This window comes from Plectropomus leopardus, chromosome 24 (assembly GCF_026936395.1).
Source record: "Plectropomus leopardus strain MGB_pleo_1.0 chromosome 24, ASM2693639v1, whole genome shotgun sequence".
Lineage (NCBI taxonomy): Eukaryota > Metazoa > Chordata > Actinopteri > Perciformes > Serranidae > Plectropomus > Plectropomus leopardus.
The window spans coordinates 2656749-2682325 of NC_142199.1; the positions used below are offsets into that span (position 1 = coordinate 2656749).

The following is a 25577-nucleotide window of genomic DNA, read 5'->3' on the forward strand; positions in this document are numbered from 1 at the left end:
TAACTAACCGGACTTGCTACAAAGTTTGGGCGTGCTTACCACTGGATTTGATTTAAATGACATGAATATTTGAGATGTAATGTTACGTTACGGACACACAAGACTTGATCCCCATGCCTAGGCTGGGATGTTGGGTTTGGACATAATTGGAAATAATAGGGGCAGCAGCAATCTGCAAGCAAGCAGTAACTGAAGCAAAAGTGACATATTTAAATTAAATTGTCATGAGCTTTTTTAAATAAGCAGTTTATTTCTTCTTTTCTACTCATTTCTGCAAATACTTCATCACACACCCTAAAGCCACTTAAATGTTTATAACATATATAGCCAGGTCTCTGTGACCTTTGTCCTTTTATTTATTGGTTCTTTACAACCTGAAAGTCCACAAATTGAAGCCTTTCTTAACACTGTGGAAGAGCACATCTGCTAAATGCCTGAAAAAGTTACTTTCTGTGTGTTTGACAGTTTAAACCGAACTGCAGTTTTCCGCATGAGGCAGCTAATTAGCAGAGTGACATTCATGTCGCACACCCTCGCGTCCCTTCCCGGAGCGTGAATACTATCATTCAGCTTCACGCTCGCAGGCAGGTACGCCGTTGTCATCCTCCATCTTCATAAACAGGCATGTTATTATAACATGATGGAGTGCTGTGTTTTTCTCCCAGTACCTTTATTTATGGGACACCGTAATATGCCGGAAATCAAAGCTTGTAATTCGCCGGTTGATGTTTATTGTGCGCCTCCCGTGTCTAGAGACATTTGATAAACAGCGTGTTGCAACAGCAGAAAAAAGGTGTTGGAGGATCTTATGGGAGCTTGCCAAAATAATACCCCATTCAGCGCAGCTACCGTGTGAAAATGCCTCCTCGCACTGACTCATATTTCACCGCCAGAACGAGCGGTTTGCCGTATGGGCCCGGTGATGAATTACACCAAAGCACATTCCTTATGGGAAATCTGGATGGTGCAGGAGAGAAGGGGGAGCGAGCTCCAGCGACAAATTGCCTTCACTGCCAGTTAGTCCGTGTTCCTTTCTTCTCTCTGTGTTGATGCTGTTGTTGGAGGACGAGGGTTGGGGGGGTTTATTTTGTTAGGTGGAGGTTATTTCGACTTCAGCATTTGGACATTTGGAAATCCCTCCAGGTAGTGGAGTCTCTGGATCGGAGGCGGCCAGAAGAGGAATTTCCGAGCGCCATGGGAGCGAAACCAAGCGGCGCAACAACAAAAAAAAAACCTCTCAGATGATGATTTGCCCCATCAGCTCCGTCGATACCTGTTAGCAGCAGCGAACAAGCAGCAGTGGGCTGGAGGCCAGACGAGCTGCCCAGTTGGTTGGTTGGACGGGTGCCAGTTTGAATCTCTGGGATGTTTCTAACAGGAAGCGGCGCTCACCCACTCTGATCCCGAAGGCTGCAGCGCCAACGAGGGCCGAGGGCCACGAGGATAACCCGCAATCTGGAGGATGAACTTCGCCCCCGAGCTGGGCTCAAGAGGAGATAATACAGGAGGGAGAGAAGGGTTCAATCCCCTCCACAACATGCTGGAGTGTCCTTGTGCAAGGCACTAGTCCTCTATAAGATCACCTTTGACCTCGTGTTAGAGGGAGAAAAAGAAGACAACCTTCATTTGTATGTCAAAAATCATGTTGCCAGCTTAACGCATGATAACAATATCGCACTAAAATTACAGATATCAGATTAACAACTAAAGGGATGCAGGATTGTCCGGCAGACATAAGTGTGTACACACGATGAATGGAAGGATGGACAACCCGAAAATGTCTCCAACCACAGGTGTCACTGACAAAGAGGCTTAAACATTAAATTTTAAAAAATTAATTGCCAAAAATTTTTAAAACAGACCGAATGACCATTTGTGCATTCAAATATAGTAAAGAGCATTTGATGTTTTGACCTTGTTTGGAGCCTAAAACATTGTTTTTCCATCAAAGTTGCAGGAAGTGAGAGTGGCAGTGCCTGAGAGTCCTCTCCTCTGAATTGAACTGACAATTTTGGAGTCTGTTTTTCATTTGAAGTGCTAGACCCATTGGTTCTCGTGACAGAAAATGTTAATGCAACAGCATGCAATATTTGAGACAATAGTGTGTTTGCAGCTTTGTGGCAACAGTTTGGGGGAGGCAGCTTCTCCTCACATTTGGCCAAGAACCTGGTGGCCTCTCTCATGGTTTAATTCTGTCTTTAGTGGTGATAGTAAAAAGGCAGCAGCTGTAGAAAACAGGGGAAGCTCCTTGCTGACGCTGATTACTGGCTTTTCAATTATTCCGGCTATTATTTAAATGTTGACATGTTTCTCAGCCTCGTTTTGTCTTTCTTTGAAACGAGCACCTCCATTCTCCGTCTGAATGTTTACCACACGCACAGAAAACGGCGAGCTTACAGGCCTCTTCACTGAGGAGGGATTACCAGGCTTCAATCCCAATTTACCTCTGAATAAATCCCAAATTTATGAGCATGTTAGCAGGCGTAATCCAGCCTTGATTTGCTCGTTTCAGGCGCGGGGGGGGGGCAGTGAGAGAGAGAGATTACCAACTGGGTAGCTGTTGTCACCAGCGCCGGGGTAGGTGGCCAACAAAAGCCAGAGACACATAAAAACATGCAACAGTGACGGCGTCTCCAGCGAGGCTGATGTACGAGACCAAATAGGTTGTTTTTTTTCTGATTTATTGATATCCCTCACTGGGGAGCTTTGTCTTTCGTCAGACTGTCAGGGCGCACGGTGGCGACGAGAAGAGGGGGGGCGATGGGAGAACGGGAGGAAAAAAAGAGTGGTTATTTCTGCTGATAGGGCATATTTTCTGTCAACAATCTCTGGCAGATGAGTGTATGTGATAATACCGCTGCCAAGGAAAGTCTCTCAGCTCTTCAGCCTCCGGAAGAATATTTCTGTCTCGGCTCAGGGCCGTGGCTCCTCTCTCCCCTCCTTCCAGCTTTTATAATTCAGTAAACTGAAGTAATTACCACAGAGGCATGCTCAATAATTACAAAACGCTCTGTCACGGTCATGTAGGTAATGGCATATCTTGCTCTGCTGGCAGTGATAACACAGGTGAGACGAATTGCCGAAAACAGATCTGATAGCATTGTTATGGTAAAGAAATGCCATTATGATGAAGGGTAGCGCGGCTGCGGGGGGGGGGGGGGGTATTTGACTCATATGTTCATGCATGTGTTTTCTCTTTGCTACGCAGGTAAGAAGACGGCGTTGACATTCTGTCCGTTACAAAACAACATATACACTCCGAGCTTTGTGCTCGTGTCTCATCTCTCCATCTGCAAATCAGCATGAAATTTGCTTAATTATCAACCGCAAATCGACAAAATATTAGGTGTTGTTTACTGTAATCCCATTTTGCTTAGTTTAATTTCCCCGACTCTTCTCCTGGTGGCGTGTTTACTCAGGATTGGACATGGTGGCGTCCTGCAGATCCCCGGCTATCCAGTGCAGCTTCCGCGAAGACGGCGGCGAGAACGCGCTGCGTAATTAGCAAAATGCGGCCCCTAATGCTCGTCTCCTTGAGAGTTTGACCCTATTTGTTTGTGCCGAGGTAATTTCATTACGCCCGTGCAATTCCCAGGAGCTGCCGCGAGTTAACGCTAAATGCTCACCAGAGAGGGGATAAGTATTTGGCAAGGCATCAGCAAAGAGAAGAGAGGGAGCGGCGAAGCTCAATAACACTTCTTTCATGTTGACAAATTCCATTAGTGCGCAAAGGCTGGTGTTTGTACTCTATTTTATTTATGATAATGCTCAGGCTTCGGAGGGGAGCCGTATTTATCACCCGTGCCACCTATGTGGCCTGACAGTGTGCGGCGTGCGTCTGTGATTTGTACAGAACACTCAGCATCGCCCTCACGCCGCGGGCCTGCGGGAGCGTGGAGGTGGCATCCTGGATTTCTTTGTCGTGCTGCACTCATGTCGCCCTCTTACAGGTGTAAACATGCAGAATAATCAACGTCTAACACCAAATTCACAACAAGAGTCCTGAGTGGCTGCAGGTTAGTATTCACTCATTACAGCTAAACTGATCCTGCAGTCAGAAGTGAAGGTTAGAGAGAAAAAGGAGGTCTGACAGGAAAAGCAGGAAGGTGTGATCTCATTTGTCTCTGCTGCAAAATCAAAGTTCTTCTAGATTCTCACTGAATTTGTCAACACACCTAAAGTGCAACTTTTATCACCCTAAGTGTGCATGTCAATGCTCCTAGAAACCTGATGCCACAAGTTGTAGATCATTTGGCTCCTAATCCCTAAGTTGCCTGCTGGTTGGTGAGAAGAGGTGTGATTATCCACAGTCCCCAGGGAGACACCAGAGGTAACAATGACTCTGTTTACACCTGGTAGTAACTAGAGACCTAGAGTAACCAAGGACCTTAGTTTATGATGGAATAAAACTACACCGATCACCTGGCGATCAACGGCTGCTTCTCCTTTACGACAATAAAAATGTCGGCATCCGCGGAGAGTGCTGGCACGCTGATTGGGGTGCTATAAACGAGCTCCAGGACCTGTGGGATGTGGCGGCCTCCGCAGTGTCTGCTGGCAACATGCAAACTCTCTGTTTCAATAAAGTCTCATGATCACCCCGCCTGCATGTGTTTCTGCATGCATGTGGCTTTATTTGACTGTGACTGTAAGTGTGTTTGCAGATGCCTGTGTGTTCTGCATGCACGTATTTGTGTGTAATTATGTAAGTGTCCCATGCATGTGTCTGTGTGTGTGTGTGTGTGTGTCTGTGTGTCTGTGTGTGTGTGTGTGTTTTGGATGTTCCAGGGACGGTTGGACGGGGGTGGGGGTGGGGGTTACATGCACACACAAAACACTGAGGTTGGAAACATTCTGATGTCAACAGCGAAGCAAAGAAATAGGAAACACATTTAAATCTCTGGCGCTGAGGACGGTGTTCGGGAGCCAGGCGAAATCACCGCGCGAGCCCCGGCATCGCGTGTGACAGGGTGCATCGTGGGATAGCTCTTTATCCTCTGCCCGCAAAACAGCAATCGGGAGAGGTACGTCCCATCTGAGGACAGGGAGTCGGCGCAGGTTGTACCTATTAGGGCAGCTTAGTAACTCAAGAAGCGGCAATTTAAGACGGGGAGGGAGGGAGGATTGGGGAAGAAAGCAAAACTAATGCCATAACTCTGAGGGCTCCCAAAAGACAGCTTTGAGGATTGGACTGGATGACAGAGAGGCTCGTCATCACAGAGGTGGGTATGAGCGCTCGTAATGAGACGACTTGCTCCATGCCAGGCATTATTACGGACATATTGCACCCAGGGAAGAAGAGGCCTCCTTTTGTCTGCTGAAAGCTACATGGGCTCAGAGTCGGAGTAAAGAAAACCTGAAACATGCACAAGGAAACGTGATATTTGGCAACTCGCAGCTCCGGTTTTCTATAAATTTCAAAGCATTGTTGACTCTTGTGGGGGGGGAAGACACGAAGAAGGGGCATAATAGATGACAGGGGAAAAATGTACCAACCTACTGTACTTTTTCCCCTCAGTTTTCAATCTTTTGTGGTTGGCAGCAGCGACAGAGCCCAGGAAACAGTATCCTATCACTTAAATGGTTAAGTATTTTATGAGTAAAATGCTTCCAAATGTCTCTCAAAAACCTTCCAGACCACACCAAAGACAAAATGAGGTAATATTACGTTTCTGAAAAGTCCCCAGTATGATACCCCGACTCTGCTGTAATTGCATCAGAAAAATGGTGCGCGAGTCTCTCTCTGTTACATGTCAGGCCATTTCACTTGGCAAAAGCTGCGCTCATTAAGAGTGTGGGAGAGAAAACTTCTCAAATTTTTCCCAGCTGAAGGCTTGTACACATATAGAGCGGAACACAACATGAAGACGCACAGGATCCCCAAAATCATCCATATGTCCCCGGCACGCTGCGGGCTAACGCTTTAGTTTCGTGACACTTTTAAAAAAGGGTGAGCGGCCTCCACGCTAATAACACTAAACACACACAAAGTCAAGACACACAGACTGCATACGTGTCATCATTATTGTCAGTGTGACGTCTGTAAAGTAGACGAGATTTAAACACCGTTTCTCACAGACCCCCCCGGTGTAAACATGCTACAATCAGAAATCAGAATCAGTCAGAAGTTTCTTTCTTTTTGTCCGTCATTTTAAAAAGCAGGGTCGTAAAAAAATCTCTCATAATGTTTTATTAGCAGTAATTTTAAATCAATGTAAAAGAAGCCAAGAAATAACATCTGTTTTTAAAGGTGATATATAAATAAAGTTATTATTATTATTATTATTATTATTATTATTATTATTATTATTATTATTATTATTATTATTATTATTATTATGAATAGCATTTAATATCCATTTTTTCTTTATATTTTTTAATAATTAATGCAACAAACAAGTTTATGGATTAAAAACTTCTATGCACTGCTGTATCTCTACTTGTTTAAGTACCACAGTGCACCAATGACCCCGTTTGGAAATTGTGTGTATTATATACATTTATGTTTTAAAATGTTCATGGTCGCTTATAAATAAAATAAAATTTAATAAAATTTTAAAAAGGCATAAATAAATAAAGAGAAATAAATAAACAAATAAAGAGGTATAAATAAATAAATTGGTTAATTTACATGTAATTTGGGGATATTATGATATGTTAGTGGGGAAAAATCCCTATTAATATTATGATATTGATCCTATTGACCAGCTGAAAATGACTGTGAGCACCTTGAACACGCAGCAGTGAGTGACACTCTGCTCAATGCTAAAACTGAGGCACAGTCAAGAGTTCTGGAAAAATAAAGCTAACATGTTGACTTTTCTGCAAAATAATAGCCTTTTTAGGGATTCCCAGCTGCAGGTCCATAGGACCATCATCACCTCACACGTCACATGATCATTGTAACTCGTGACACGACAAAGAAGCACTGCGACCACATTTCAGCTACAGTGTGAACACAGCCTAATTCACATGTCACTCAGAGCGGCTCTTTACCAACTCCTGCCACTAAAACACCACCTTAAAATATATGAATCTTTAAATATCCTCAATGATTCGGAGGCCCCGCCCCCCGCCGCAGCCCCTTCAGTCTCCATGGCAGCCTAATCTACTGCAGATTTAAAAAATGGCTATCATAAAACAGGCTTTCCCTGTAAGTAATCCCCTCCTCTCTGAAAGGGGGAAGAGAGGTGTCAGGGAGGGGGGGTGCAGGGGAAAAAAATCCTCAGCAAAGAGCTTTTTTGCGTCTAGTTATGTCAGGCTGTATTTTAAACAGTGCTAATCATATACCTTTGTGGACACTTAATTAAAATTACAAAACCAATTTTAATCGGTGGTCCAATTAATATGTAAATGTATGCAAATGTAGTAAAACAAGGTGGTGATTAAGTTAAGGACACTCTATTTCATGTCTTCCTTAAGTGTGAAAACAAACCGTCTTTTTTCCCCTGCCGCCCCCCTCCTACCTCTCAACCCCCCCCCCAAAAAAACATCCAAGACTGATGGATTGTGATGTTTACCGGCCACATGCTGAGTTAGGAAAATACCCTCCGCGGTATCATTTGAAAAAAGGGAAGTACAAGAGAGAAGACGTTACTCAGAGCTCTAATTCACATTTTTAATAATTTACACGCACAAAAACACAAAAAGAAGCTGGTGCTCGTGCGTCAATAAGGTCAATGCAAAGTTACGCGTGTCTTACACTCGGTGTTGCCGGGGATGTTTGAAATTCAAGGCAAAGTTTTCCAGGCTTGAGGTGAGAGTTGACAATTCTAAACGAGCAGACTTTCAATTCTAATTAGGCCTCGGAGATACGGTGGTCTTTCAAAGTGGTGTCTGGAGGGGCCAGGCAGGAGCGCGGAGGGGGGGGGCGAGCAGGTAATAATGAATCCGAATCCGAGTGGATATTAAATAACTTTGGGCACAGAAAGAGAGAGACGAGACGGAGAGGAGAAAATTAATTTACCCTGCGAGTGAGACCTGCAGTGCCGGCCAAGCCGAGGTGAGCGCAGGTCATTAAACTTTGTTGCGCCTGAATTTATGCACTCGGATAGTTTTATAAATACGGTAAAATAATCCCTAATGTGTCCTTATTAAATGTTATGTGTCATTAAATCTAGCGAGGTCATATCTTTTCATACATCCTGCATGTGCTCATACATGGCTCTCTGTTTAAAGATCTTTGTGCACATTTTACACCTGAAAGCCGATCAGATCTGAGAATTTTCTGCAGCCACGGTATGCTGTTACATACAGGGCTGGGTGATATGGAAAAAAATCAAATATTACAGTATTTTCGACTAAATACCTCAATATTGTGACAATAGTGTGCTGGACTATTGGTGTTTTCAAAAAATATTTATAGACTGAGATTTCGATGAATAAAAAGTAGATAAAGGCAAATTATAGTAGAGCTACATCAAGGTGGTAAGTATAAAAATCACATCGCTGTACTGGAGAAAAACCACAAAAAGATTAAACTTCTGATTTCAGGATATCCAAAATTTTTCCCAATATCAATTCAATATTGATACATTTTTCAGCTTTAGTTATTTATCAGTAAAAAATGAGGAATGGCTGGCCTGATATCAGATTTACTCTTCAAAATTATTATTGTCAAAACAGTTCACAGTGATGATGTTATCACAATATTTGGAGAAACTTTTTTTTGTCGCAGCCCCCCATGATATCAGCATTTGCTGCCACTTATTAATCCCCTATTTCTGTAGCTTCATTCAGATTGCTGTTGGAGAATATATATATATATATATATATATATATATATATATATATATATATATATATATATATATATATATATATATATATATATTTAGTTAAGTTATAGGAGCGCACAGTGCACTCTAGGCACAGACGGAGCAGGACAACACAGGGCGCAGTAAAAATGAAACTAAACCGTTCATTAATTTATATATAGTTTGCATTTTTTAAAAAAGTTTGCTTTCACTCCTCGCTGCAGCAGCCGCTCCTCTAATTCATCAATCTGATCTGATCAGGTCTGATTGATGCAACCACAAACTAATCAATGATCAGTTCTCAAACCTCTGACTCAAACACAACAAACTGCTGCAGAATACTGCCTGTGCTGCGTTCACTGAACCGCAAAAACATCCTAACTCAGAACAAAAATTACAAAATGATCACAAAGGAACTCACTCACGTAAAAAAGATGCTGATGGATGCCCGTCAGCTCCTGCCAAACACAGATTCTAGCTCTGTAGGAAACACTGACAGCTATTTTTTTATTCAATATTTCTACCTAATTTACCTTTGAGAGTTTAGAAATCTCTCTCTTCCTAGACTTGAAATGTAATTCATATCAAACCCTCCCACTGTAACGTAAATCATCTAAAGCCCAGCCTTCATAAAAAGGGTCAATTAAAAACACTGATACTGCCATGAACAAGTTGTACAGTGGTGCATATCAGTGTAACATCACACACTGATTCCATTAGTGAGATGAGCTGCTATCCAGTGTGTGTATGACGGGTGTGTGTGTGTGTGTGTGTGTGTGTGTGTGCATGTGGGGGAACCAGAGGTGTATTTGTGTATGCATGCTTGCTCTCTTACATTCACGCGTGTAAACACGCAACAATTTTGAGCACAACATTGTGTAGCCTCTGTGTGTATGTGTGTTTAATGTGTGTATGACAATTCAGTTGTACTCGTTCACTCATGCTTGTCTGCTTGTTTTCTTCCATCCAGCACAAATACAATTTTATGTACGCATTTGTCTGCTCACTGTGTGTGTGCAGTGTGCATGTGTGTGTGTGTGTGTGTGTGTGTGCATGCATTCATGTAAGAAGTCAAGCCAGCATGCATGCACACACAACTCCAATTTTATGAGCGAGTTAGCACGTGTGTGGGTTCAGTGCTCGTGAACGGCAGCTTACGTGGGTGTGTGTGTGTGCTGAGCGCACAAGGTGGGCGAGATGTTGGAAACAGCTTGTGTCATCAAGTGTTAGCAACCTGTAATCCCATCTGAGCCGCGAGGATGTGGCGCCGCCGCCCCCCTCCCCTCGCAATACTGCGGCTCCCCGGGGCTCAGAGTGCAACCTGCGCCCCGCTGATACCTCCACTACACGAGGTTTCCAGGTGACTTACACACGTAAACACCAGGAGGGGGGTCTCAGCTGTTAGTGAGGTGAAACTAGTCCCCGAGCGGAGGAGATGATACCGACGATCACAGAGAGGAGCAGGTAGCTGCACCGGTGGCCATTTATTCTGCCTCGTGAGGCTGAGAGGAGGCAGCTGTATCAGCTACAACTGAGAAAAAAAGACTGTACCAGCGCTACTGCAGGCTTCAGCCAACTACACCACAAAGTTCAATACATTTACAGCTTCACTTAAACCAGTCTGACCAGTAGCTAATGTTTATCTGTCCCAAGCCAGTTGATTTTCAGCCCAGAAAAAACACTTGCATGGTACATTTCTGCAAACCACAGATGTTACATTTGTGTATTTCATACATGTAAAATCACAATTTCTAAAGTGATGTCTTTTTTCTTTTGTGATATTGTATTTAATTCATTTTTGTGCAGAGTATAGTAATAAATCATTGTTGTAAAATCACTGCTTTACAAATTTTGCAGGTATAGATGCTCCAGAAGGAAAGTCAACCTTTTGTCACCAAAAATGGGTATTGTACACCAAAAAATGATCTTTTTCTAACCAGAACTTGGTGCTTTTTGTGCCTAAACATAACCACATAACAACCACGATGTTAAAATGCAAAGTTTCTTATTAAAAACTTTTCAAACCAGTTGCTACATAAAAATGTAGAAATGGAAAGTTTTCTTGGTTTGCAGAAATGTACAATGTCAGCATTATTTCTCACCATTATAAAATCAACATAAATCAAAGTACACTTCATTTTTTGGATTTTTGGGGGCATTTCTGCCTTAATTAGTAGACAGACTACCCGGGCCACTATATGGGGCGCACACTCCCCCGGGTGAGTTTGAGGACGCCCCATCAAAGTAAATTTCACCACCACAAAGGTGTGAAATCCAAATTAAAAACTGTGGACGTCAGTCTTGTAAAATCATGTATTTTCTCTGCGGACTAACAAACAGCACCAGCAGTATGGCCCTTTCTATATACGATAACAGATGTTTAATAGGAGCATTGTTAAATCTGATTGTGTTTGAGAGCCACAATTGAGTGTTTGCTTTCTTTCCAGGCAGTTTTCGGATAAAATCCAAGATATGCATCACAGCTGGACTCGGTCCTGATTGGCTCCCATCGCTAAAGACTAACTGAAATCCGTCCAATCAGGCCAGTTTGCAGCAGCTGAACTGGAAAGCCTCCACTCAGCAGGGTTACCTCATTTGAATTAGGAGAGCTGCTGCTGACGCCAATCTGGGTTTAGCTCTGTTTCATTTAGATTTTCATTTAGTTCAAATATTTTTAACTGTGTTGGACTGGACTTTCACCTCATGTCTTGTCAAAAGCGTGTATTTAATTTACTAACATTTACTGGTATTTTTGTGAAATGTGAAATCTAAACCCTTGACTTTTCACATTATTTATTAAAAATACTACTTTCTCTGAGAAACAAGAGGACTGAGACAAAGATGTGATTCATTTTGCATGACTGACAGGTGGTTTGTTGGTATCTAAGTGCAAAAACAAGCGGACCTGCCCAACAAAGACAAACTCGTGGATGACGCACTTCAGAGAAACTAGAACTACAGCCTGCCTCCACACACAAATCAAGCTGCACCAAAATATGAATGCACATCTTCCCACCAGCAGCAGGGAAGTTCTCTATAATCAGCACAGTTTCAAGGTGGAAACCAAAGATTTGTCACCATTTCAGTATCTGACCAAATGCCGCCTGTTCTGTTCCTGAGATATGACGCTGATTATTGGCCAGAAAAGTGTTTTTGCTGAACATTATGATGTAACAGTGAAGCTGACCTTTGACCTTTTGCATATAAAAAGTAATCACTTCCACGTTTTATATTATTGGACATATGTGCAAAATTTTGTCGTAATTAGCGTATGAATTTATCGCTGAATTCTCGTGATTTTGACCACCAAATTCTGATAAAGTCATTCTTGACTCTAAGTGGACGTTTGTGCCAAATTTGAAGAAACTTTTGCTTTTTTGAGATATTATGTGCACTATAATAAGTCATAGCGTAGCTCACCTGGTAAAGCGGACGGCCCATGTACATCTGCTCGCTGTGCTGCATCAGCCGCGGGTTCGAGTCCAGTCTGCTGCCCTTTTCCGCATGTCAGCCCCTTTCTCCACCTTTCACACTTGTCCTATCCACATAAAGAAAAAAAGATAATTAAAGATAATTAAAAGAAAAGAAATCCTTGACGATCAAAATCAATTTGTTTACATTGTGGAGTCCAATTGGATGTTTGTGCCAAATTTGAAAAAAAAAAAGCCCCTCAAGGTGTTCTTTGAAATCACTTTCCCAAGAATGAGACATACCGAGGGTCACAGCGACCTGTAATCTTTGAGCACAAAAATCAAGTTCAACTGGATGTTTGTGCTGAATGTGAAGAAAGTCATTTAAGGCGTTCTTGAGAAATTACATTTTAAAACCTCAAGTTCAGCATTTCAGCCGTCTCCACACGCAACGCGTGAAACTAACCCGTAGACTGTTGTGACACCTCGCAGACAGCCTGTCACTCACACAGCCTCACACTCGTGTAATCAGTTCATCACTGAGTCCAAGTGGATGTTTGTGCCAAAAAAATTGAAATAGAAAAATTCTCTCAAGGTGTTCTTGAGATATTGCAATCACAAAAATGAGAAAAATGAGCTCACAGCGTCCTGGATCTTCGAGCTGTGATCACCAAAAACGTATCGGTTCATTGTAAGGTCTAAGTGAATGTTTGTGCCATATTTAAAGTAAGTCTTTCAAGGCGTTCTTTAGATACAGCGTTCACAAGAATGGGACAGACAGAGAGGGGGACATCCCAAAAAACATAGAAATTGGATATCTTGTCTGAACGAAAGATGTGAAAAGACATTTTATTCATTTTTTTTTTGCCACTTCAATATCTGCTGTGAGATAATATTCCATGACAGGAAAAAAACAATTGAGGTGATGTTTCATTCAACACAAACATCAAACACACGAGACGAAATTATCACCTGCGTAGAGCCGTGGTGAGAAAAAATGCTGCGGTACGAATCACAAACAGCAGAACTGTTGCTTTTCTCGAGTGACAAGTGTTGAAAGGTATTTTTCTACCTTTGAAAATTAAATGTAAAAATGACAACACCTTTACAGTTTAGAAAGCGGTGAAGTCTTTTTTTTTTTGGTACAAAGGAGAAAAGCACCTGACTGACAGTCTGTGAGTTCAATTTGAGGTGTCACAGGTTTGATCCCCACAGGAGAACATTAAACCTCTGGCTGCTTATTTTTATACCTTTGTCATAAATTCTATTTTTTCCTGAAATTCATAAACTAAGCTTTTGTTTATAGATGTTGAGATGCATTTATGACATGTTATCATGGGCTCTGAATGGATTTTATGTGCCTTGGGGTAATGAAAGTGTGTCTGTACGTAAACACGGCTGTGATTTGTATCATTTGACAATTAAATTACATGGCGATGTTCTCTACGCAGAGTAAATACCTTAAACATTTCCTCAGTGAAGCAAAGAAGCTGCATGAAGGTGATACTAATGGTAGGCTGGCAAGTCCGCAGAGATATCCACTCAATAGGCAATTTAAAAATGGAAGGAGGAGGTTTGACTAAGCAATAAAAGTGTCGGACTGCAAGCGAGAGCAGAAACAGAGCAGAGGGAGGTGGTGCTGGTGGAGGAGGGGGGGGGGGGCAATTATCTTATTTATAAATCAACTGCAATTCCACTGATGACTTGATCTTAAATTTGATCAAGCTGCAGGTTTTGAAGTCCTCTGACTAAAAAAGGAAAAAAAAAAATCATTGATCTAATTCCCTTTATTGGTAATAATCACGAGTGTCCCTTTGGCCCGCGCTAATCAGAGTCCCATTGATCTGGACTCGAGGACTGCCAGAGAGGCAGCCTGAGCTCACCGGCTTCACTATTCACACTGTTAACAGGATACGGCCGGCGTTACGTCGCCCTGAGCTTAACTGTTCCTACTCTACACGTATCTCTTAATAAACGGATCACAAATACATGGTTTCATTTTCAGACAAGGCCAATAATCTACGGCAACGTTGGCTGCTGTGAGACTGGAACGCTTATTGTAAATAAAACTGAACTGTTACATAAACCCAAACAGTGGATAAACTGATATTTTGAAATGATGATAAGGTTGGGTGCTGTTTATATTTGACCTTATGGAATTCAGTAATTGCACCTTGTTTTTTACTACTTCACTCTCTTTATAATAACAAAACTGTAACTGAAGTTGTAAGAAAAAAAAAAGGTAAAATCTTCCAGCTGTTGGGTAAAAGTTCAGGAAGAATTTTTAGGATCACAAAGTGGAGCAATGTGCTGCACCCTGCTTCGTCTAGGTTTTAAAATATAGATAAATACCTGTATTCAGCGCCTTTTTATTGGCCATAAACCTTGTGTTTATGCACAAAAATAGAGCGAGGCAAGGCCATGCTGAGTAGAGCAATACGGGCACACCACTCTACAATAAAATAAAGTGTTATCCATTTCAAAGAAGAAATATTTAAATGTCATGCCCACATGTGGGACATCGGACGGCCATACAGTCTGAAGTGGCTGTGATCAGCGTCACAGGCAGAGCACCGTCTCACCTGGATGTATCTGCAGGTACACAGATGTGTCAACTAAAGATTTAAAGTAACAGGTGTACGATCATACCGACGTAATTCAGTCAGTTCCCCTAAAATTCAGCAATTAAGCCTACCTGACTGTGGTATAGATGCAAAGTCAAACCATCGCCAAAAAAACAGAAAGGCAAATTGCACCGTAATCCATCCAACAGTTGTGGAGACATTTCGCTCTGAACCGCAACCTCCCACCAGTGCTGCAGGAAAAGTCAGGATCACCAAATTCATCCTCGGAAAACAGCAATTTCTCTACCAGAGTTTGTGCCAATTCATCTTTAAGATGAAGAAATTATGACCTCCTGGGGGCACAAAAGTTACAAAGTAAGACAACTACCATTATCAGCTGTCCTCTGTGAAACATGTACATCTAAACCAAAATGTGTGCCAATTCAGCCTCAAGATTTTGACATATTTTACTGGACAGGTGGAAATGTTGACCCCCGGGATCCATAAATGGCCCAAATTGTACCAAATTCCATGTCAACAACAATGTCAACCTCGTGGTGGCTGTAGAGGAAATATTTTGGCTTCACCAAATTCACAAGGATTGATCCCCTTGGCTCCACTGATGTCTGTTTTTTTTAGTTCAAAGTCCAACCAAGTCCAAGTTTCACATTCAGATCTCTGGAGTGTTTTAATGTACTGGTATTGGTCAAAAACCTTTCAGCCAGTGCAGATATGTTACAATAAAACCACTGCCACTTTAAGCAGTGCATGATATCAGCGTATAATCACGCTCTATATTATCATGCATTCGCGCTGACATAACCGACCGTGCCTGGGTTGATAAACGAGGTTACCAGGTTAGCGAGGGCATTATTATGCAGCAGCTTGTCACATTGACACATCATCAACACCATCACCATCCTCATTAGCGTGGTCATTTTTACAGGTGATGCCGCTGGCTGAAGACACCGCGACTCTAACACGAGCGCAACGGTGCTCGGCCGGAAAGAAAAGTACCCAAGACATACAAAAGATCATTAGAGCACATTAAAATCCACATTACAGCTTTTACTGCCTCCTCAGGAGTCAAACGCGCTGGGTGAGTCATCGGCAGGCCCGCTAACTTGCCGCAGCGCGGCCTAATGGCAGCTCATGTGGACGCCTGCCCACTGATTGCAATTTGGCAGCGGCGCGATCAGAAGCTCACAGAGGTATATGATGTAGCTGTATGTGGGCAAACACGGATAGGCTCCACAAAACTCGGCATTTAAGCCAAACGAGGGCGAAGCGGGCATCCTGAGCTGACCCTGGCTCGCCTGGAAAGACGTGAAAGTGCAGTCATCCTCTCAGAAATAACCTCTTCTCATTCTGCATGTCCTCTGGAGATCAACATGTTTCTGCATGCAAGGAAAGGTTGCAACATGTGGGGGAAGAGCTGCTTCTTCGCCTGGACAAAGTTAACATTAAAAAAAGTTTTTAACAACAGTCAAAGAAAAATCTACCTTTTAAACTGCAGCACTGATACAAGCTTGTGTTTGTTAAGTCTCATTTTAGAGGTAAAATGGTGTGTTACCAAACACAGAGCAGCAGAAAATGTTTTTTACTTCATCATAAAACAGAAGAATATGCTGCAAAGGGCCTCTAACGGGAGTCGAACCTGTGGCCTCTGCAGCAACGACACTGCCTTCATTTATGGGGTGCCTGCTTTATCCACTCAGCCACCGACCCCCTATTATATATACTTCTGTGCCTCAGTTATGGTGTTGCATAATGGCCAGAAAAGTGTTTTTTAGATTTTTGTTTTTTTGCAGAACATCATGATGTGACAGTGAAGTTGACCTTTGACTTCTTGAACATGAATGTCATCACTTCTTTATGTCATAATCCTATTGGACACCCATAAATATACAAAACTCTGAGCCTTAATAAAATGTAAGCTGGTGCTTTTTATGAAAATTCACGCACATACAGACATCATGAAAGTTGAAATTCTGCTGTAAAGCTGGGCATTTTAACATGGTTGCCAATGCAGACTGACTTTAGACTTTAGCCTTAAGGTTGCCATTTGGTCAAAGTGGACGTTTGTGCCAAACTTGAAGACATTCCTGAAAGTTGCTCTTCAGACATCACGTTCACCAGTTGTGATTGGGATCGATAGAACATTTCATTTTTGGCAAGAAACTTGAATAACACAGATGTTTGTGTGAAAAATGAGTTTTCCCAGCAATATAAAATGGATGGTAGAGATGGAATTACAACCTGTTTAATGTTCTCTCATGAGCTCTGATTGTCTTAAAAATACAAAGTATATAAACCAAAATATTACACTTTTTTTTAAATGTTGCCTTGTCTTTCCACAAAATAATAGAAAGTATTGATAAAGATGTTAAGGAACCTCAATAATAGTATCAGTATTAACAAACATTAACAATTCCCATCCTTTTTCACCAGAATGGGACGTTTGAACAAATGGACAACCCAAAAACATAATGTCTCTAACCATACCGGTTGCCAGAGCGAAGGCATAAAAATAATAAACACATTACTTGCTCACATTGGCATAACTCTAGTTCATACACCATTTAGGCAAAAACGGTTTCCACGGATACTAAACATGTCGGACTAATGGTTGTGGAGAGACGTAGAATATTTCCATCTGATGTAATGGCGCAGCTGTAAAAAAATCATGGAATTTTGGGTTTGAACATTTCACTCAATATAAACATCATATAGGAGCTGTAATGAAAGCTTGTCACGTCGACTTACACTGAGGAAAACAGGGGTTTCTACCACCTTTAAAGCCACTCCAGGAGAAATTAAAGGTGAAACTCGGGGTTAAAATCTCCCATTGACTTCCAATAAATACTGTAACCTGAGACGGACTCAGTGCGGCTTTTCTCACAGCATCCATATATCCAGCTCCGCTTAAATGTATTATCTGTGAGCCGAGCGTCATGCGCGCTAACCCCCTCAGCGTTTCGCCGAGGGTGACTCCTGCAGCGACAATCACAGGATCAGAGAGAGAGGATCCGCAGCAGCGCAGCACCGTCGCCTCCCCCCATGATAAATGAGTTTGTATTGTCTGTCAGGCCGGCTTCCTGCCAGCCCAGGTCACTGGTTATTAAATTACCACTTGCCAATGTCCTAAATACTGATTGATGGATGAGCATGGCAAATGAAGGACTCCTATGACTTTTGTTTCCCGCTCACAGATTTCTCGGCGTGAGGGGAAACCTAGACCAGATTGTTATTGACATGTATTGAATGCAGGCTGGTGGCCGACGTCCTGAATCCTTCTCTGTGGTTTTGTCTTATTATTTCATTTTTGTTAATGTGTCTTGCCCCTACGGTTCCAGATAGTTTTTATTTTTCTAGAGTAACTGGCATAAAGATGGACAATTCTGTTAATCACAAATGTTTTTTCAAAAGTACACAGTTAACCCTCTATAAGATTAAAAGGTACTTTTTTTCTTTCCTTTAGGCTGCAATTGCTCCTTTTTAGCATTTTATAGCACAAACTGCAAAGTCATCCCAGAACAACCAGAACATACGAGTTAAAGAAGCTTTCAAAAACTCAAATTTGACGGATTCTGAGATTGGATTTTCTGTCACATTAATGGGTTAAAAATCAAAAACTACTTTTTTTTAACTCTTAGTTGCCATTAATCAGGCTAAATAGTTTTGATGTGAGTTGCTGAGTATTGAGATATCTGCGGTGGAGATGTACGCTTCTCTCAAATATAAAGGGTGGTGCGCAAAGTGCCAAAAGTAAAAGGTTTTTGGCGAAGAAAGGTAAATAATTTTATTTTCTTTTGAGCTTCAAGAGCTCCTTTTTGCCATTTTATAGCTCAAACTGCAGCGTCATCCCAGAACAGCCAGCACCTAACAGTCAGTACCTTATCGGAGAGTACTCCTGCCAAAGCATTAAGGTGCCTTTTGTCACTTAAAGGGAGTCAACTGTTTTAGAAGTACATGAAATAAAAGGTAGAAATATCAACAAATGCTAAAAAGTACAAGAGTTAGACTCTGATATCTTTCAGCTACAGCAAGAAACATTTAAAAAGCAGCCTTCAAAAAAGCCAATTTGTCAGATTTTTCAGAAAAATCAACATTTTTTGTCACGTGTGTGGGTTACAAAGCCAAAAATACATGTTTTTTCTATTAAATTTAGCGCTATTAATCAGTCTAGATAGTTTGGTGTGAGTTTCTGAGTGTCGGGATATATCGGCCGTCGAGATAGCTGCCTTTTCTCCAACAAAAAGAAACTAGATGGCACTCAGCTCGTGGTGCTCAAAGCGCCAAAAGTGTAATTAGTACCTCACTGGGTGAATTCTCAAAAGTACACTAACAGTCAACCCTCTGTGTAAGAAAAGGTGCATAATTTCCCTCTTTTCCTTTGAGCTCTAACTGCCCCTTTTTATCATTTTATAGCTCAAACTGCAGCGTCATCCCAGAACAACCAGTACGTACCAGTCAGTACCTTATCAGAGAGTACTTCTGCCAAAGCATTAAAGTGCCTTTTGTCACTTGAGGGAGTCAATTGTTTTAGAAGTACACGAAACAAAAGGTAGAAATATCAACAAATGCTAAAAAGTACAAGAGTTTATTGAAGTTTTATTCTAATATCTTCCAGCTACAGCAATACGCATTTAAGAGGCAGCTTTTCAGAACTCCAATTTGATGAATTTTGAGAAAAAAATAAACTTGTTTCTGTGACATTTTTGGGTAAAAACTAAAGAAATGTGCCTGTAGTATTACTTAAAAGTCTAGATTTTATTTTTTAGTGAGTTGAAGAGTGTTGGAGATTTTGGCAGTAGAGATGTCTGTCTTCTCTCCAATATAATGGAGCTTAATGGCACTTGGCTTTTGGTGCTCAAAGTGCCAAAAAATAATAATTTTATAAACTCAACAACAATGTCTCTTTCTTCTGCGTAGTGAGACAGTTGGCAGGTGTAGTTTGTAGAAAAAAAAGTTTAAACTGCTTACAACAGCATCTGTGGATTATCTTGGGTCATGACATTTAAGTTTTTCACACATTTTCTTTTCTGTTAAAATACACTTTTTATTTTAACTTTAAAAAGTCTGTAGTCCAGATTGCGTTCAGACTTTAAATTGGCTAAATCTGAGTTAACATTATAATCCAAAATTTGATCCAAAATCCAATGGGAAAATCTCCTATGCTTTTTGAAGAGGGAACGAGTGCGACGTCAGCCTACCAAAAAAAAAACATCATCCTCCCGGCACTCATTAGGTAAAAAGGAAAAACGGATTTCTGATTTTGGGGTGAACTGCTCCTTAAGAGCCACATGGCTGTTATCACTAAGTGAAAAATGTTCATGTCTTCTCGTCACTTATGTCATCTCTGCGTCTGATTTTAAGAAAATATAATTTTTTTGCAGATATTTGTCACTTTAAAGCAAAGGTTGTGTGCACTGCAATAAAAAGCTTTTTATTTTACAAAAGCATTAAAGTGCCTTCATGTCAATTCCAGCCACATAATCTGGTGAATGGCTGCTTGAAAACGATTTAGTTAAAATGGGAAAAATGAGACTGTTCAGGTCTTGTAATAACAATAATGTTGACTGCTGCGGGTTTGATTTTGACCAAAACGGACAGCGCAAGTTCTGGAAAATCCATCTCCCCGCTCCTCGTTTTCTGCCCGCCCTGATGCCGGGCTGGTGTGTAGTCATGTGGGCTATGTGTACGAGTGTGTGTGTGTGTGTGTGCGTGCGTGTGTGTGTATGTGTGTGTCTCAGGGGTGTGCTCAGGGTTAGGGGCATTGATGAGTCTGTGGCTGACATTTGAGTGTGATTGAGGGGGAGTGCAGATACTAAATCACTGCATTGTTCTGCTGTCGCTGCATCCTGTCGTTACCGCTCTTTACCGACCAACATGATGCCTCTAATGGGATAATAACCAATTAAACAAGAGCGCCCAAACTTGGTGCTTTGATAAAAAAAAAAAGAAAAAAGCCTGAGGTGCTCAAAACCTTAGAAAGTTTAAGCAAAAAGAATGCCAAGAAGTAGAGAAGTGGCTGTTGAAAATGATTAGCTGTGTCTGTATTCAGCAGTCACAAAGAAGATTTTTGGCTGCAAAGACTTCATCAGCCTTATGAAGAAGTACTGGCTGCCTGTGTTTTTTTTTCTTTTTTTCACTCATTGTTAACTATGCCACATTTGTGTCTAATGATAAGGTAAATGAAAGGATATTTCAAAGAGAACTGGCCCTCCCTGAGTAGTTTCCTTTTTTTTTTCAAAGACTGGACAAACTGGAGCAGTTTGGAAAAAGACCGCAGGCGTGCTGAATGATTGTCAGCCATGCAAATAATCACTTACTTACACTCAGTGAGTTTGCTTCGGATAAGGCAAATTACCATTTGAAAATGAGCTCAAAAACACTCTGGGCGAAAAGCTTGCATCATGATTCTTAGTTATATTATCGCGGATACGTAACTACTCATACATACACACAAGTGCTGACAAACATGCACAAACACACGGCTCTGTGCAGCCTCCTAACTGGCTGCAGGGATCTCATATGAATGCTCTGATCTGATGGAAGGGTTGTTGCGTCGAGCTGAAATTGGTTTTCAGCCAGTCAGATGCTGCCTCTGCTTTATTTTCTGGTTGCTGATTGTTTGAAGGCATTTCTGCAACATTATACACAAGTTTAAATGTGGGATGGTGAGAGGGCAAAGCATGACTCAAACCTGCACTACTGTTAATACACATCTGCTCCTTTTCCACTGCAGGAAATCTAATGTAGCGCATCTCTCAGCCCTGTTAAAAACGTGATACTATGAACTCAAATTGTCGTTGTTTTGTTTAATACACTCGTTACACAGTGTGTGCTTTGGCTGCCAAGACGCATATCTGCATGTTTGATATATATGCATGTGTATATATAAGAACATTCAAAATAAATGTATAGATATATTAAAAAAAGTGATACTAAATCCAAGTTCAAGTTACTTTTAAGTCATGCATGCAGCACCTAGTCAAAAAAATGCATAACCAACTCCTAATCCAACTCGAAAAATACAAGAAAGTGTAAGCTGACGTCCAAGCCCTGACGAGCATTCTTAGAAAACGAGAGCTTGCACGAGCACAAGTCTTCAACATACCACCTAATGGCAAACCAATATGAACCAGATATGACGATATGACGAACACATCGGCTGCGTCACAGAGCATCACGTCACCACGCTTGTAACCAGGACAGCTGCGTATCCTGATGAGTTCACCCACTCATTATAAACATTAAAGCCCGGCTCACACCGTACGATTTTGGGCTGTCTCAGACAAAAGATAACCATCGTGGCAGGTGCAGTCAAAGACAGCCCGGGATAAATATCTGACAGTGTCAGATATTTGGGATGAGAATCTCAAGGTGTCACAGCTGTCACGACCAACGTCCGCTAACCAGCCAACAGAACTGCAGCATGAAATGACGCACTGACCAGCACAACATTTCTAAATGCTAATAGATGCTCAAACTTACTTTGAGCTTTGCAAAATTGGCGGGCCAAGTTGTCCTCTTTTCCCCAGCCATGGCCGCATCCAAATTCCCTTCCTCTTCCCTCGACTTTTCCTGACACACATAAATGCCGCTACAACGAAGACCCGATTTGTTTGTTTACATTTTTCTCTACAACTACAGCTGCGTAGATGAATGACGCACGCCAACGACCCTCTGTTCATGCTTACTGACGTCGATGGACATAGGTCGTAGCCAACGATTCAGTGATATCGCACAGTCTGCACACATCAAAGTTTATTCAGATCCATGTCACAAAATGTAGCTGCGCTAAACTTCTCAGTCTGCAGGAGCTTAAGATGCTGCTGGTGTCAGTAAATAGGAACAACAGGTGCAGGTGTTTTGATGCATGTCTACCATGTTGCCCTTTATCACTTTTGAATGATAAAAAATAGTTTTTAAAAGGGAGATTTTGCAGGATATATGCACAAAGAGACCTGACTACAGCACTGAAAGCCTTTTTAATCACCTTTCATGGGAGACAAGAATGCACTCTCACTGGTCAAATGATGGTATAAAATTAAAATGCAATGCAACAGTCAACAAATCTGCGTGCTAATTAATCTAAAAAATGTCCTTTGTCCTGGCAGGAAGCTCCCTGGACTGTCAGACAGGTGCTGGACTGAGTGTGTCCTCTGGACTGACAGTGTATCAGGGTGAATGGCCAGGTTATAAAAAGCCCTTTAAGCCCATCTTATCCTTTTACTTGCTGAGTCTATGGCTGAATTCGAAGCTACTGTCAACAATATGAAGTTCCCGGCCCGGATTGGGAGGTAAGCAAAGTTTAAGCTACAGTGCTGAACTAATGCCAGTTTGATTAAATGCTCTGGATACAAACAGCAGGGGTTTTTGATCCCTTCACATTATAGTTTTTGGGGCTTACGGAGATTCCCTCATTGTGCTGCTCCCTTTCTGACCTTCCTCAGCTGCGGCCAATCCATTATATCATCACAACATGACGATAGCGTGTTGTTCCAATCATCTAAAAATACAGCCGCCGTGAATACTTCATCACAACTGGTGTCATTTTGGTTGAAAGCGCTGAAGCTCAGGCTTTATTTCCAGCAGATGCGTGGCGGAGAATGAACATTTGTTTACATCCCCAGATACATTAAGTGTTTATTTGATAGCAAACACAATCCAAATTGTCACTTAGCGATGCCAGCTCCAAGTCCAATAAGCCACGGGTCTTTAAAAGTCACAAAGTGCTGCCATGTTTAACAGGGTTAAATACACAAACAAAGATGGATTGAATGTGTAATTTGGAGCATTCAAATTTGGTGCAAGAGACGAAAAAAAAAAACAACAATATTTCTCGGGGAGCGTGCCTTGCTGCATATTAATTCTTATCGTGGTGATGAATAATCATGCTTCTTAGGAGGAAGAGTCAGTAGAATACAGCGGCACTTTGAGCTGTCATAATTAACAGACTCACTCAACAATGGGCACATTCTCAAAGAGACTTCTTATTAACACAGACATAATGGCTAAAGTGCATATTAAAATGGGTATTTAGAGTGGAAGGGATCAAAACTACCAATGAAAACCCAGTTTTATGGTCGACGTGTTTCATTGTTTCAGCGTCAAATGAATGTCAGCCGACAGCCGAGGAGGCCTGGGCCATACTGTACGGCTGCCCCGAGGTGTCAAAAAGCTTTGGCGTGACACTGCCATTACCCACGGGGCCCGTGCACACCTCATTAGCGACAGAGTATCCTTTGGCCACCCATGGGCGAGATTCAGTCCCTCGGTGGCTTAACAAGATCACATTTAAATCTGCGGCGAGATGGGGAATCGCTTCCTGATGAACATTCATCAGCAGGACGCAATTATTTCCAGGCTGCTTGAATTTCTGATCTAGTTTTGGGAGGAATTCATAAAGATCTTATTGATTTGCTGGTGAAAATATGCAAAAAAAAAGGTTTAAGGGTCAATTCAGCCAAATTAACATTTTCTCATCCACCTTTAGGCAGGCAGAGTTTTATTTTCCCTGGTTTTGTAACAAAGGTCTCTGCAGTCAGTTAATTTATTTGTAGGGCTGCATGATAATGGTCACAATGGCAATAATGATTATTTTTAACAATATTGAGATTATGAGTATTTATCTTATTATTCACTGATTTAGGGGCCAAATGTTTTAACTTCACATTTAACCCTTTAAACCTGAGCATATTGGTTTGATATCTTTTAAAAACCTGGGAAGAGGGCGACATGCAACTTATAAAGAAATGGCCCAAAAATTAAAAAGGAAATTAGTAAACAAAAAGAACTAAAGAAGAAAATGACCCCAAGAAAGAGCTAAGACATTCAATATTTAAGAGAATCACAGTTCCTTCCCAGTTTTTTCCTAATTTCGTGATCATATCTAATAACCTTCCTCAGTTAATTATTAGATTTTTTTTTCTCTGCTTTTTCTGTATTTTTTACAGTGTGCAGCATATTTCTTGGCAAGTTCCTGTCTATGTTTTTTTCTGTTTTTGAAAGAAATCAAATTAATTTTCTCGGGTTTCAAAGAATGAAAAGCTAGTAAACAATGTTTGGATGCATTTATTGACTGGCGCCTGATTTGACACGCAACAGGGTGTCAAATGTCAATTTTGCAGATCATAATGTCCAAAAGAGGAGGAAGAGTAAGACTTCAGGGCTCTGATGAAGACGTGAAATGTGCAGGCGCTACGCCCATTGATTAAAGGCTTTTTAACTCGCTATTTTTTGGTTTCTGACCAGCACGCTCTCAACCCAAGTCATCACAGATTGCTGCATTGTAGCGGACTTCTGCGTCTACATATTTCGCTCTGGGTATCTTTCTTTTTGACAATACCGTTATGTCAGGAAATGCACAAGGTAGGATGGATCTTTAGCCAAAAGGACACCTGGTTAGGTGTACAAAAAATATATCATACAGACAAAAGCGAACACCAAACTCCTGCATGGAAGTCCAGGGTTTGTTGGATCCATCCAACGCCCCTTCCTACCTGCCCTACAGGGACCTTTGTGCGTTCTCAGCAAGTGACAACTGTCAGCCTATCATGCTGCCGCAGCAGATGCCATCCGGCCATCCAAAAGCATACAGTACCATCGTGACCAAGGGATGTATCATGTGGACACGAAAGGTGGCTTTTCATGTCGTGATCTCATGCTAAAACCTATAAAACTATTGACAAAGGAAATTGCAAGTCTAACCTCTCACTTCTTTTTTTTAGTTCATAAATGCGCTTGGATCCAAGGAGAACCTGTTTTTGATATCTACATATGTAAAATCACACACCTCAGCCAACCTACAATACAGATCGAACACTATCATGTTCATA

The 25577-nt window shown here is 41.5% G+C and overlaps 1 protein-coding gene across 1 annotated transcript in view; it reads right to left on the reverse strand.

Annotated features, from left to right (window-relative positions):
• LOC121962891 (uncharacterized) overlaps positions 1-25577 on the reverse strand; it is a 326081-nt gene that overhangs the window by 287472 nt on the left and 13032 nt on the right. The window contains exon 3 of the mRNA XM_088074350.1: positions 12177-12294. The gene's annotated coding sequence lies outside the window, so the exon portion shown is untranslated. The remainder of the gene's footprint in view (positions 1-12176; positions 12295-25577) is intronic.